The 14236-nt window shown below is 40.7% G+C and overlaps 1 long non-coding RNA gene across 1 annotated transcript; it reads right to left on the minus strand.

The window, feature by feature from the left end:
- Positions 1-1219: 1219 nt before the first annotated feature.
- On the minus strand, positions 1220-2111 carry LOC139027749 (uncharacterized). The gene is made up of 2 exons (XR_011479871.1): positions 2032-2111; positions 1220-1620 (listed from the first exon to the last, which is right to left on the minus strand). It is a non-coding gene; the product is annotated as an uncharacterized lncRNA (long non-coding RNA).
- Positions 2112-14236: the final 12125 nt, after the last annotated feature.

Here is a 14236-nt window from a genome sequence, read left to right on the forward strand (position 1 = left end):
GTTAGCTAATGGTTTTTGCTGAGTGCTTAGGACATCAGACACTGAAATCGCCAAGCTTTTCCCTCACCCCCTCCCATTGTATCAATGGTCTCTTGATCAACTTGGATACCTTTTGTCTATAAACCAGAGTGAAAATGTCGTCATTTTGTTGCGCTCATCACCTCTGATCACATTATAGTGCAAAAGAGCCGGAAAAGCCTCGATTAAGTTATGTAAGGGGGGCGAGGAAGTCATGTGAGTGTTAGTTAACAAAAGTTTTTTTGGGGGGGGGGTTGTGGGATTATTTTAAGATGCTCTTTAAAGAGGTAGGGTTTCAGATGTTTTCCCGGAGATGGGCAGGGACTGCAGTCCTAGCTTCAGGGGCAAGCTAGTTCCATCATCGGGGTGCCAGGATAGAGAAGTGATTGAGCTGAGCGGGAGCTGCCATCCTGTAGGTGTGGGAGGGCCAAGAGATCAGAGGTGGGAGAATAGGAGTGCTCGGGTTGGGGTGTAGGGTTTGAGCATAGCCTGAAGGTAGGGAGGGGCAGTTCCTCTTGCTCCTCCGTAGGCAAGTACCATGGTCTTGTAGTGGATGTGAGCTTCGACTGGAAGCCAGTGGAATGGGCGGAAGAGCGGGGTGACATGGGAGAACTTAAGGTTGAACACCAGGCGTGCTGTAGCATTCTGGATAAGTTGCAGGGCTTTGATGGCACAAGCAGGGAGCCCAGCCAACAGCGAGTTGCAGTACAGACGGGAGATGACAAGTGCCTGGATTAGGACCTGTGCGAGTTAGGGTCATACTCTATGGATGTTGTCGAGCATGACCCTGCAGGAGCCACTGCTTTTGATGTTTGCAGAGAATGACAAGGTGTTGTCCAAGGTTACGTCAAGGTTCTTTGCATTTTTTTTTATTGCTAAATTAGCTGGCCGCTCAACTATCTAAACTTATCATGGTCAAATTTCCTGCCGGGGGGCCCCCATAGACTAACAGAATCAGTCTCACTCAGATATATATTAAAAACTGTAAACATTTCTCTCCACCCTATGGAAAAATATGTAGAATGGCAGAAAACTTGCTTTAAAACTGTAACATTGTCTCCACCCCATGGCAAAATGTGTAGAATGGCAGAATATTTGCTGTAAAACAGCTCAATTCCTCCACCCTATGGCAAAATTAGTAGAATGGCAGCAAACTTGCCTTAAAACAGTAACATTGTCTCCACCTCATGGAAAAAACGTGTAGATTGCAAAAAATGTATTTATTTATCTGCTGTCAAGAGTGGGGCCACATGTTTTTCTTGCAATGTTGGGGGTATGGATCTGGGTACGCAGACCTGTGCGCAATTGCAGCCCCTCATGATGAGTTCAGATTTGTTTGTGGCCCCCACCCCCATCAAAGTTGCCCATCCCTGATGTGAGGATATGACAGAGCCCGAGTGACTTGGTGTATAGACAGAGGGAGGGGGCCTAGAACTGAGCCCTTGCGGACACCAGTAGTGCGAGTACTTGATGCAGACACAGATCCTCTCCACGTCACCAGGTAGGATGCAATCCAAGAGTTAGCAGAGCCTGAGACACCCAGTCCTAAAAGGGTGGAGAGGAGGATCTGATGGTTCACGGAGTTGAAGGCAGCGGATAGATCTAGCAGGATGAGAACGGAGGAGTGTCAGTTTTGGCAGTGTGGAGAGCCTCTGTGACACACTAATTTACCAGTCAAAATGTGTAGATTTGCAGGAAATTTACTTAACTTATCTCCACCCGTGGCAGAATGGGTAGAATTACAGGAAATTCGCTGTAATACTGCAAAAATTTTCTCTCACTTAGGTCCTCAAAGGCTAGGGCCCTGATAACCCTCATTTTATATTGTCTTGTTCTGTTCTTTTTCCTTTTCTTGATGTTATTGTTCAACGTGTAGTTTCAAATGATTGTTCAATGCCATTACTGAAATTAAACTACACAATATTATTTTCTTTACTGGAGTCAGTGCTAACATTAGTATGACATTGTGTAACGTAAACAAGGTATTACTCAAGTTCGACATGATTTACTTACCTAATATACAGTCATTGTTTACTCCGTTGTTTTGTTGTTACACCGTGTCTAAGCCACAATTGATGCAAAAACGATGACGAATAATTACCGATGCTTTTTGGGGGCGTTGACTGCTCAAATTCACTGATTTCCAAAACATCCACTGACTATCTTCACAATGGTTACATTGTAGCTAACATTTGTCTTGTATGTGTTAAAATATTAGCGACGACCAAAAGGGATGCCCCTACTTTCCTCTCCTCCAACCATAGGGTCGCTATCTTCCATGACGTGTATTGCCACTCCTCCTCTTACTAAGGCAACAAACGCCCAACCGATGGAAAACAGTAGCTAGGCTAGCCAGCTGGTGGGATTAAACTCTGACGGAGCCCTTAGAATCGCAGAAAGGGGAAACGGAGAGTCTGCCAGGGCTTTTCTAACACCGAACGACCCACGGAGCAAGAACCCTCTTATTCAATTAAGCTACTATAAAACTACACCGATAAGGTAAGTGAAATGCCTTTAAAAATATTTGCCAGCCAATGTTAGCTACTGTAATTTAGATGACTAACAGTTGTTTACTGTGAGTGTGAAAGGATATCAAAAATGTATTAGCTAGCTAACGTTACAACCAGCTAGTTTTTACTTTTACTAGTTAAGGTAAAATGTCTTAACTATACAGATCAGTCTAAGCTATTTTTATCCAGTTTAATTAATGTATGGTGAAGTATTAAGGGCAAACGGCTGGCTACCTAACGTCGTTAGCTAGGTAATTTACTGTTTTTGTCCACGAAGTGAAAATACGTGACGCTAACTAGCCATATCTAGCTTTTTCTTCAGGGGGGGTCAGAACAGTTTCACCGCGGAAAACAACCGTTAGGGAACATTGGAGTTACTGTAACCACCACAGAACTGGCCAGCTAACTAATGTTAACTAGCTACCTAAAACGGCAACCATCTGAGTTCGATCAGCGTGGTCGATGATGGTTGACGAGAGTGTGATGTGCGGATCATTTCGAGGCAACCTCAACCTCGAATATTTTATATGGTTAACGTAGCTAGCAACCAACGTCTGTCGAAATGGGCATCCATTTTATTTAATGTACGTTAGATGTAGGTAACTAGTTATTGGTGTACCGAAAGTATTTGTTCATCTTAAACTGCCAAAACAGGAAGAGTGGCATGAACAAAGACATGACAAAGTGCTAACGGTAGCTAGCTAGTAAGATATAGTGGTGATTTGCGAAGAACCACATTTCGATAGCTAACGTGGGATATATTGTTGAATCATATATTATTGATCATTAGGTAGTTAGCTACTGCAATATGATCATGTCATGTATAGTTGGGAAGCAACGCCGTAGCTGTATTGCTATATCTAGTACAGTACGTTAGCTAACTAGATGTCGGAATGGCAGTCTTCCCTAGCTAACGTTAGCTAGCATGACTCGGTGGATTTACAGAGCAGTCGAGGCCTCCGCTGGCTGAAATGTCGGAATCGTTGGCCTGAGCTTTCGTTCCAGCTTGCTCGCCAGTCTGTTTGGGTGGATTTATTATGTTGGGATGCATTATAGTTTTATTGTCTATATAACGTTGTCAGTTGGCTAACGTTATTTCGATATAAAGTAAACTTGTCCTTGGACCCCAACGTGGGGGATGGTGGTCGTGGCAGTAGGCAGGCAGCACATATTCCTTCATGTTGATTTTCATATAATATATATTATTTATAGCTAAACATCATAGGACTGTTGCCTTATCAGTTAGCTAGCAACACACATTTAATTTCAATGCAAGACATATGCATGTGGCTTTGCAGCTTGTAGGTATGTAGCTAACCAACTCCACGATTTACAATGGAGTTGAGCGACATTCTATCAAACTACTGATTTTCAGCACACAAAGAATAACACCCAATTATGCCGTGTTCAAGACGTCGATGAGCTTCAGGTCTGGAGTTGGATGACCGTTCAAAACAGTTTTTCCGCTGTTTTGAACGCGGCATTATACAGTATAACGTAGTAATTGCGGGTTATTATTTTTCTCCAGTCCGCCCACACTATTGTGGAGTTGAGTTTAATCGGCTGGTATCTTTAAGCGCCCTACATTCGTTCCTGTATAAATAAACAACCAATGCACAGTCTTGTTGTGCCAGCCGGCTTTTTGTGATGTAACCAACCCTTAGTGGGGCTTCCAGGGTTGCCTAAAAATAGTCAGCCGAGCTGTTAGCTAGCGAGGTTGTTTGAGATCAGTGTGTCAACCTTGCTTGTAACCGGCGAAAGTGAATACCCCTGTCCATGTGAGTCAGTGTTGTGGGAATTTGCCACCCGAGTTAGAGGACTCTAGATGGATAAAACCTGTTTTGGCATTGCCATTGAGACCTTCCACACAATTCTAAAGTAGCCAACTGGGTGGGCCTTCCTATGTGTGAAGAGGGATTACAGGATTCCACCTGGGTCATCAGGAGTGATCAGTCAAGGAATTATGCTTGTGAGCAAACATTCCATAACTATAAGTGGCAGTCAATCGCCAACCTTGGCTTTATACCTGTTCAATCACTCTAGCTGGCAGTATGCACCCTTTCACTTTGTTTGCCAACTAAGAAGTAGTAGAAAGAAAAACTACTTCAAACTGGAGATGGCCTCACGCTGCCTGTGTGCTCAGGCGCCACAATGGGACATGCATTCACACCCCTTTACTTTTCCCACATTTTGTGGTTACAGCCTGAATTTAAAATGGATGTCACACACAACCCCATAATGTCAAAGTGGATTTTTTTTATAGATGTGTTTAAAAATGTTCGAATGAAAAGCTGACATTTTGAGTAAATATTCAACCTCTTTTATTGCCAGCCTAAATAAGTTGTTTGCTTAAGTCACAAGTTGCATGGACTCACTCTGTGCAATAACTGTTTAATATGATTTATAAATGACTACCTCATCTCTGTACCCCACACATACAATTATCTGTAAGGTCCCTCAGTTGACCAGTGAATTTCAGATTCAACCACAACGACCAAGGGAGGTTTTCCAATGGCATGCAAAATGTGGAGTTTTTTTAAATGGCCTGAATATGAAGCCAGTACCACTCATAGTATTTTCAAGCATGGTGGAGGCTGCATCATGTTATGGCTATGCTTGTCATCAGCATGGACAATAACCTAAAACACAAGGCAAATATACACAGGAGTTGCTTACCAAGACAACATTGAACGTTCCTGAGTGGCCTAGTTAGTGTTAACTTAAATCTGCTTGAAAATATATGGCAATACTTAAAAATGGCAGTCTAGCAGGGCATAAAATGAACACCTGCCAAATGAGAGTAGGTTTAGGTATTGGATGCTACGAATGCTTATTTTACCAGCCACATTTGCGGGTGGTCAATTTGCAGGGCTCTAATGCGAGCATTACATGTGCGAGTAGAGTTGAGTAAGTGCGAGTTGCGATTTCTATTAGAAAAATGCTGCAGTGGCTGTTTTCAAAGTATAGTTTGTCAAGTTTGGACACACCTACTCATTCAAGGGTTTTAGAACGCGTTGAATAAGTAGGTGTCAACTTTTGACTGATACTGTATTTTGAAGGGGTTACAGAGATGACAAGCAGGCGCTTTAGAGTTGTGTGATCAGTCTGGTGAGGTACAACACAATAAACTAAAGCTTAGCCCAAGTAATCACAATGACTAATTCATTGAGGAAAGTATGTGTTTAATCAGGCTGTGTGTGTGTGTGTTTGTGAGAGCTGGACTGAAAAGACAGACATTTATGAGATGTTGAAAGATCGGTGACAGAAAAAGGTGATGTCCCTCATTTAAATGTTCAGAGAACTTGTGTAACAGCATTATTGTAAGAGAGCGAGCGCAAATATTTGCTTAAACCAAAGTATTCTAAAGAGCTACCACGTGTAACGTTAACAGACACCTAACCTCTTACTGTTGGTTTGATGCCAATGACAGATTATGCCCATTACCGATACCAATTAAGATATTTAAAAACCTGTCATGGAATTTGTTGATGCATAGTTTCAATGGGGCCCACCCTGCAACACTATTTTAATTGGTATAGGTAATACTTTATTTTTGTACTATATTTTTGTTGAACGTGTAGAAGAGTAACACCACTGTTACACTAACTGGTTGAATCAACTTTGTTTCTACGTCATTCTACTACAACAAAACTCTATGATGGGAAAATTATTGGATTTGCAAAAATGTCATCAATGTAAGGGAATTTTATCGTAATTTCACTTAAATCAAAACTAAACGTTGAACTGACATCTGTTCACAGTAGGTAACAGCTCAGTTGTTTATTGATATTAGTTTTAGTCTGCTGCTTCAACTGATAGCGAAGAGACGCCCTTAGTCACATCCAGGGTTGCCAGTTCAAGCAAACATTTTTTGCCCAATGACCAATCAAAACCTGCCCAAATGACCTGAAAACTAGGCCTATTTTATTTTTTACAGCAAGGGAGGAGTTGCCATATCTATACAATGAGCAATTTTTTCATACCGGTATCAAGGTAATTAATGTCATTAACTTTTAAAGAAATTAGAGGCAAAATTTGGTGTTCCTCAAAATAATTATTGCAAGCTGTGACATGACGTAATAAAGGAATTTGAATGTGACAAGCAAAGAATTTGCCCTTATTAAACTTGCCAGATCATTTTCCATCAATGGATGTCGATTTATTAACTTGCTTGATTGTTATGATTAATCAATAAGGCACAAGGAGGTATGGTATATTGCCAATATACCTCGGTTAAGGACTGTTCTTAAGCGCAACGTAGAGTGCCTGGATACAGCCATTTAGCTGTGTTATATTGGCCATATACCACAAGCCCCCGGGGTGCCTTATTGCTATTATGAACTGGTTACCAATGTAATTAGAACAGTAATAAAGTACTGTTTTGATATACCTGTGGTATATGGTCTGGCTATGGAACCCTGACCTGTTCACCGGACGTGCTACCTGTCCCAGACCTGCTGTTTTCAACCCTCTAGAGACAGCAGGAGCGGTAGAGATACTCTTAATGATCGGCTATGAAAAGCCAACTGACATTTACTCCTGAGGTGCTGACTTGCTGCACCCTTGACAACTACTGTGATTATTATTATTTGACCATGCTGATCATTTATGAACATTTAAACATCTTGGCCATGTTCTGTTATAATCTCTACCCGGCACAGCCAGAAGAGGACTGGCCACCCCTCATAGCCTGGTTCCTCTCTAGGTTTGCTTCCTAGTTTTGGCCTTAGCTAGGGAAGATATTAGTTTAGGGCCACTGTAGCTGCTAACACCTGATGCTTGCTAGTTTGGCGTTAATATAGCGCTGGGTTTCTGTACACACTTTGAGAATATATCTCTACTAGTCACCCCAAAAACCAATTCTTCCTTTGGACAAGCCTCCCTTCCCAGTTCTCTGCGCCAATGACTGACCTGACGAACACAAAAATTCTCTGAAACTGGACAACACCTATCTCCTCACTACTTTAAGCAACCAGCCTGATCAAGAGGCAGCTCGATAGATTACTTGCACCTGTACATAACCCCATCTACAATTTAGCCCAAACGAACACTTAACCTCTTACCTACTGTATTTATTTATTATTTATTTTGCTCCCCCTACTTGCACCCCTTACTTTCTGTCTCCTACTTTGCAACTGTCTTTCCTACTGCAAAGCCAACCATTCCATTTTTTTTAACGTGTTTTATCTTAACTTGCTGTGTTGTACTCAACTTCGCCTCCATGGCCTTTTATATTTTATTATTATATACATAATTTGTTTGGCCTTCACCTCCCGTTATCCCCTACAGCCTCACATCTGCCACATGATTATAGACTTATTATTTTTTTCACTGATATTATTGACATACTGAGTTTGTTTTACTCCCAATGTTAACTTGTTGTTTGATGTGTCGAACTGCTTTGCTTTATCTTGGCCAGGTCGCAATTGTAAATGAGACACGTGTTGCAATTTTGCCTACCTTGTTAAATAAAGTTTAAAAAAAAAAAAAAAAAAAAAAAAAATATCAGCTGATGTTAAGAAGGGCTATAATAAATACATTGATTGATATACACCACTGTTTCAAAGCCAATTGCATTCAAGGCCTCAAACCAGGTTTAATTTGTAAATTAAATCCCCTTGAAGCATTGCATAACTATACGATACATCTGGTCATGAGTTTGAGATAAGTGTGACAGAAAGATCTCAATCTTGCAGCAAAGAACAACTTGGAGAAACATTAACTAATGTTAGCTATTGTGGCCAATGTTACTTCATTATACGCATAGATGTTAAGACTAAACGATATAAATGGCCCATTGTGAGATACTTGTCATTTCAATAAGGCGATAGGACACAGACTAAAATACTGGGTGATGATTCTAACTAAATCGCCAAGTTTGCTTACGATTGAAAAGTCAGTAGTCTATAGGCCTCACATCTCATTTCAGGCTATCAGTAGCCTAGACTAATATGTAAGAACTGAACGATTTAGCAGCTTACTTAGTTTAATCTATGAGCGACTAACTTCAATATGCTTCAACAGCCAATGTTTCTTTTTTTTCGTGTAGCCTAATCTGACTACTGTACATTCTAATCTCAATGCTGGTCATAAAGAACACCAGGCATTACAACAACAACAAACTAAGTATTGTAAGACCCAATTTATTAAATTGTTTGCCCACTCACCACGGAAGGCCGTAGCATACGACAGGTGGCCACAGTAAGTTGATTGACTCCAGTGATATTGTAGATTTGCGATGGCTGTATCGTGTAATAGGCTACGTGATGTGCTAACAGAGGCAACATATATAATTTGTCCACATTTAGGGCCTACCTGGAGCTTGGCCAAACCAATTAATGAAAATGGTCATATAAACTTCAGATTTGTATGTTGTAAGCCTAAAAAAGGATGTCTTATGAACACATTAGATTGATTTAACAGTAGTTCAGATTAGGCTACAGAAAAAAAAAAAACATTGGCTGTTGACAAGCATATTGAGTAGTCTGCTCCATTTTAACTAAGTAAGCTGCTAAATCGTTCAGTTTACATCTAGTCTGCTACCTGTAGACTGAAATGAGATGTGGGCCTATTAGACTACCTGACTTTATCTAAGCAAACTATGGCATTTAATAGAATCATAAAACCCAGATTTTAGTCTGGGTCCTACGCCTATTGAGAAGACAAGTAAATCTCACAAAGGGCCATTTATAACAGTTTAGTCTTAACATCTAGCGCATAAGAGAACAATTGCCAGAAAATAGACCAACATTAGTTTATGTTATCCAAGTGTTTCTTGCTCAGAGATTGAGATCTTCTGTCCAACTTATCTCAAACTCATGACAGATGTATCTATAGTTATGCACATGCTGAAAGGGGATTTATTTACAAATATAAACCTGGTTTGAGCCTGAATGCAGATTGGCTGAAAACAGTGGTATATCAAATCAAATGTATTTAATAGCCCTTCTTACATCAGCTGATATTTTTTTTTTTTTTTTTTTTTTTTTTTTTAAACTTTATTTAACCAGGTAGGCAAATTGAGAAACACGTTCTCATTTACAATTGCGACCTGGCCAAGATAAAGCAAAGCAGTTCGACACATACAACAACACAAGTTACACATGAGTAAAACAAACATATAGTCAATAATACAGGGAAAAAAATAAATAAGTCTTATACAATGTGAGCAAGTGAGGTGAGATAAGGGAGGTGTGAAGGCAAACAAATATTATGTATAAATAAATAAATATAAAAGGCCATGGAGGCGAAGTGATACACACAGCAAGGAAATAAAAACGTTAAAAAAACAATGGAATTGTTGGTTGCAGTGGAAGAAAGTGCAAGTAGAGACAGAAATATGGGTGCAAAGGAGCAAAATAAATTAATAAATAAATACAGTAGTAAAGAGGTAGTTGTTTGGGCTAAATGTAGATGGGTTATGTACAGGTGCAGTAATCTATGAGCTGCTCTGACAGCTGGTGCTTAAAGCTAGTGAGGAGATAGGTGTTTCCAGTTTCAGAGATTTTTGTAGTTCGTTCCAGTCATTGGCAGCAGAGAACTGGAAGGAGAGGCGTCCAAAGGAAGAATTGGTTTTGGGGTGACTAGAGAGTTACAAGTGCTGTACAAGAAACCCAGCCTAAAACCCCAAACAAGCAACAATGCAGGTGTAGAAGCACGTGGCTAAACAAAACTCCCTAGAAAGGCCAAAACCTAGGAAAAACCTAGAGAGGAACCAGCTATGAGGGGTGGCCAGCTCTCTTCTGGCTGTGCCGGGTAGAGATTATAACAGAACATGGCCAAGATGTTAAATGTTCATAATGATCAGCATGGTCAAATAATAATAATCAGTTGTGTCAAGGGTGCAGCAAGTCAGCCCTCAGGAGTAAATGTCAGTTGGCTTTTCATTGCCGATCATTAAGAGTATCTCACTCGCTCCTGCTGTCTCTAGAGGGTTAAAACAGCAGGTCTGGGACATAGCACGTCCGGTGAACAGGTCAGGGTTCCATTAGCCAGACATATACCACAGGTATATCAAAACAGTTACTTTATATCTGTTCTAATTACATTGGTAACCAGTTCATAATAGCAATAAGCACCCGCGGGGCTTGTGGGTATATGGCCAATATAACACAGCTAAATGGCTGTTCAGGCACTCTACGTTGCGCTTAGAACAGTCCTAACCGAGGTATATTGGCAATATACATACCTCCTTGTGCCTTATGATTAATTAAACAATCAAGCAAGTTAAAAATCGACATCCATTGATGGAAAATGATCTGGCAAGTTTAATAAGGGCAAATTCTTTGCTTGTCCATTCAAATTCCTTTATTACGTCATGTCACAGCTTGCAAAATTATTTTGAGGAACACCAAATTTTGCCTCTTATTTCTTTAAAAGTTAATGACATTAATTACCTTGATACCCGTAGGAAAAATTGCTCATGTATAGATATGGCAACTCCTCCTTGCTGTAAAAAATAAAATAGGCCTAGTTTCAGGTCATTTGGGCAGGTTTTGATTGGTCATTGGGCAAAAAATGTTTGCTTGAACTGGCACCCTGAGATGTGACTAAAGGGTCTTCTTCGCTATCAGTTGAAGCAGCAGACTAAAACTAATATCAATAAACAACTGAGCTGTTACCTACTGTGAACAGATGTCAGTTCAACGTTAGTTTGATTTTAAGTGAAATTACGAAAATTCCCTTACATTGATGACATTTTTGCAAATCCAATAATTTTCCCACATAGAGTTTGTTGTAGATAGAATGACGTAGAAACAAAGTTGATCAACCAGTTAGTGTAACAGTGGTGTTACTCTTCTACACGTTCAACAAAATATAGTAGCAAAAATAAAGTATTACCTATAACCAATTAAAATAGTGTTGCAGGGTGGGCCCATGAACTATGCATTCACAAATTCCATACAGGTTTTAAATATCTTAATTGGTATCGTAATGGGGCATAATCTGTCATTGGCATCAAACCAACAGTAAGAGTGTAGGTGTCTGTTAACGTTACTAACGTGGTAGCTCTTTAGAATACTTTGGTTTAAGCAAATATTTGCCTCGCTCTCTTACAATAATGCTGTTACACAAGTTCTCTGAACATTTAAATGAGGGACATCACCTTTTTCTGTCACCATCTTTCAACATCTCATAAATGTCTGTCTTTTCAGTCCAGCTCTCAACAAACACACACCACACACCTGATTAAACACATACTTTCTCAATGAATTAGTCTTCATTGCTGATTACTTGGGCTAAGCTTTAGTTTATGTTGTGTTGTATCCTCACCAGACTGATCCACAACTCTAAAGGCCTGGCCTGCTTGGCTATCTCTGTAACCCTTCATCAGTATCGTCAAAGGAACACCCTACTATTACTCTCGCTTGTCTCTAAACACTACGTTAGATGAGTAGGTGCGCTGTCCAAAACTACAAAACCAGATTCCTATGACATTGAAAAGCCTAAGCATGCAGCATTTTTCTAGTAGAATCGCAACTCGTCACTTACTCAACTCTACTCGCACAATGTAATGCTCGCATTAGAGCCCTGCCATTGGACCACCCGCAAATGTGGCTGGTTAAATAAAGCATTCGTAGCCATCCAATACACTAAACCTACTCTCATTTGGCAGGTGTCCATTTTATGCCTGCTAGACTGCCATTATTTCTAAGTATTGCCATATATTTCAAGCAGATTTAAGTTAACCCTAACTAGGCCACTCAGGACACGTTCAATTTGTCTTGTAAGCAACTCCTGTGTATATTGCCTTGTTGTTAGGTTATTGTTCGCATGCTGATGACAAGCATAGCCATAACATGATGCAGCCTCCACCATGTGAAAATACTATGAGTGGTACTGGCTTCATATTCAGGCCATTTAAAAAACTCCACATTTGGCATCCATTGGAAAACCTCCCTTGGTCGTTGAGGTTGAATCTGAAATCACTGGTCAACTGAGGGACCTTAAGATCGTATGTGTGGGGTACAGAGATGAGGTAGTTCTTTATAAATCATATTAAACAGTTATTGCACAGAGTGGTCATTGCAACTTGTGACTTAAGCAAACAAACTTATTTAGGCTGGGAAAAAGAGGTTGAATTATTTATCAATAAAATGTAGCTTTTCATTCGAACACTTTTTAAAACACATCTATAAAAAAAAATCCACTTTGACATTATGGGGTGTGTTGACATCCATATCTTTAAATTCAGGCTGTAACCACAAAATGTGGGAAGAAGAAAGGGGTGTGAATGCATGTTCCCATTGTGGCGCCTGAGCACACAGGCAGCGTGAGGCCATCCTCCAGTTTGAAGTAGTTTTTCTTTCCTACTACTCCTTAGTGGCAACAAAGTGATAAGCGCCGAGTACAACTTTCACACAAACGATTCACCTGTTCTGAGCAACAGATTAGTTCACACAATACTCCGATCACCTGCTTCTGAGCACAGTTTGTCCATAACAACACTGTTTTGATTCATACCCTGGTTGTCCAATCCTGCGCAAGCGGCATAGAGACAGAAGGTGTGGTCACACAAACTGATTTGAACAATATAAAAGCCAAGGTTGGCGCATTTGTATTTGACTGCCACTTTAGGAGTTATGGAATGTTTGCCTCACAATGCGTCTTATCTGTGCACGTTCGCGAACTGATCACTTCTAGTATGGACCCAGGTGAATGGCCTGTAATCCTTCCATCACACCAATCTCAGGTAGCTGGTGAGGGCCCACCCAGTTGGCTACTTTAGAATTTGTGCATGAAGTCTCCCCAATGCAAATGGGCAAATACACGCGTTTTATCCATCTCTACTTTAGAGTGCCTATTTAACTCGGTGCAAGAGATTCCGGCGACTGACGCTGACTCACAATGGACAGTGGTGATTCTCTTCACAAGTTAACTAGCCGAAGCGTTTAGACTACACTGACCTCAACAAAAAAAACGCCTCTCTCTATCATGCACTCAAACAGCTCGTGCGCGAGCCAACTCTTACTGCTGAACTACTATCTAAGGCAACGTGCCTGTAAACTATCCCCCGCAGAAGGGGTTGTGCAACCCACTCACCATGAGCCAGCCCGAGCTGGGTCACATCCACGTAAGACTTGGTGCACCAGCAAACGGAAGATTGCATTTGTTCTCAGTTTAGCGATTCGTTCCTTTCCTATGTAACAGAGACAACGCCTCTATTCTGGTACAGGGGCTTTAAAATAACAGCTACCAATCTTAAATCTTCGAAACAAAGCCCACCTGATAGTCATTCTCTAGAAGGGGCGGGTCTTGAGAAAAAAATAATAACCCGCAAACACTTACGTCATATAACTGTCATAATGCCGCGTTGCAAACAACAGCCCGGAAAGTGACAAAGTCAAACCTATTTTGGAACGGATTCCCATGCCAACTACCCCCATGACCTGAAGCTCATCGCACGTCTCGTGAACGCCAACATTTCGAAGCACGGAGCCGTGCATATATGAATGTAGATACTTCCCGGGAACCTAAACGATCGGTTATCCTCTATTAGGTATGTGCTGACATATACTATGTATCAAGAGTTGTAGGAGGACTCTAGAATTGTAACAGCTCCAATCTCGTAGTTTTTTGATTTCTACACACTCGTCGAAGTTCTGTGTAGCGTCCATTAACGCTACAAAGCTCTGCAAAGCCCAAACATGTCATATGATCTTCCCTGTTAATTAAATGTGAGCGTAGCTACCTAAAGCCCCTAGGAA

Source organism: Salvelinus sp. IW2-2015, linkage group LG5 (genome assembly GCF_002910315.2).
Source record: "Salvelinus sp. IW2-2015 linkage group LG5, ASM291031v2, whole genome shotgun sequence".
NCBI lineage: Eukaryota > Metazoa > Chordata > Actinopteri > Salmoniformes > Salmonidae > Salvelinus > Salvelinus sp. IW2-2015.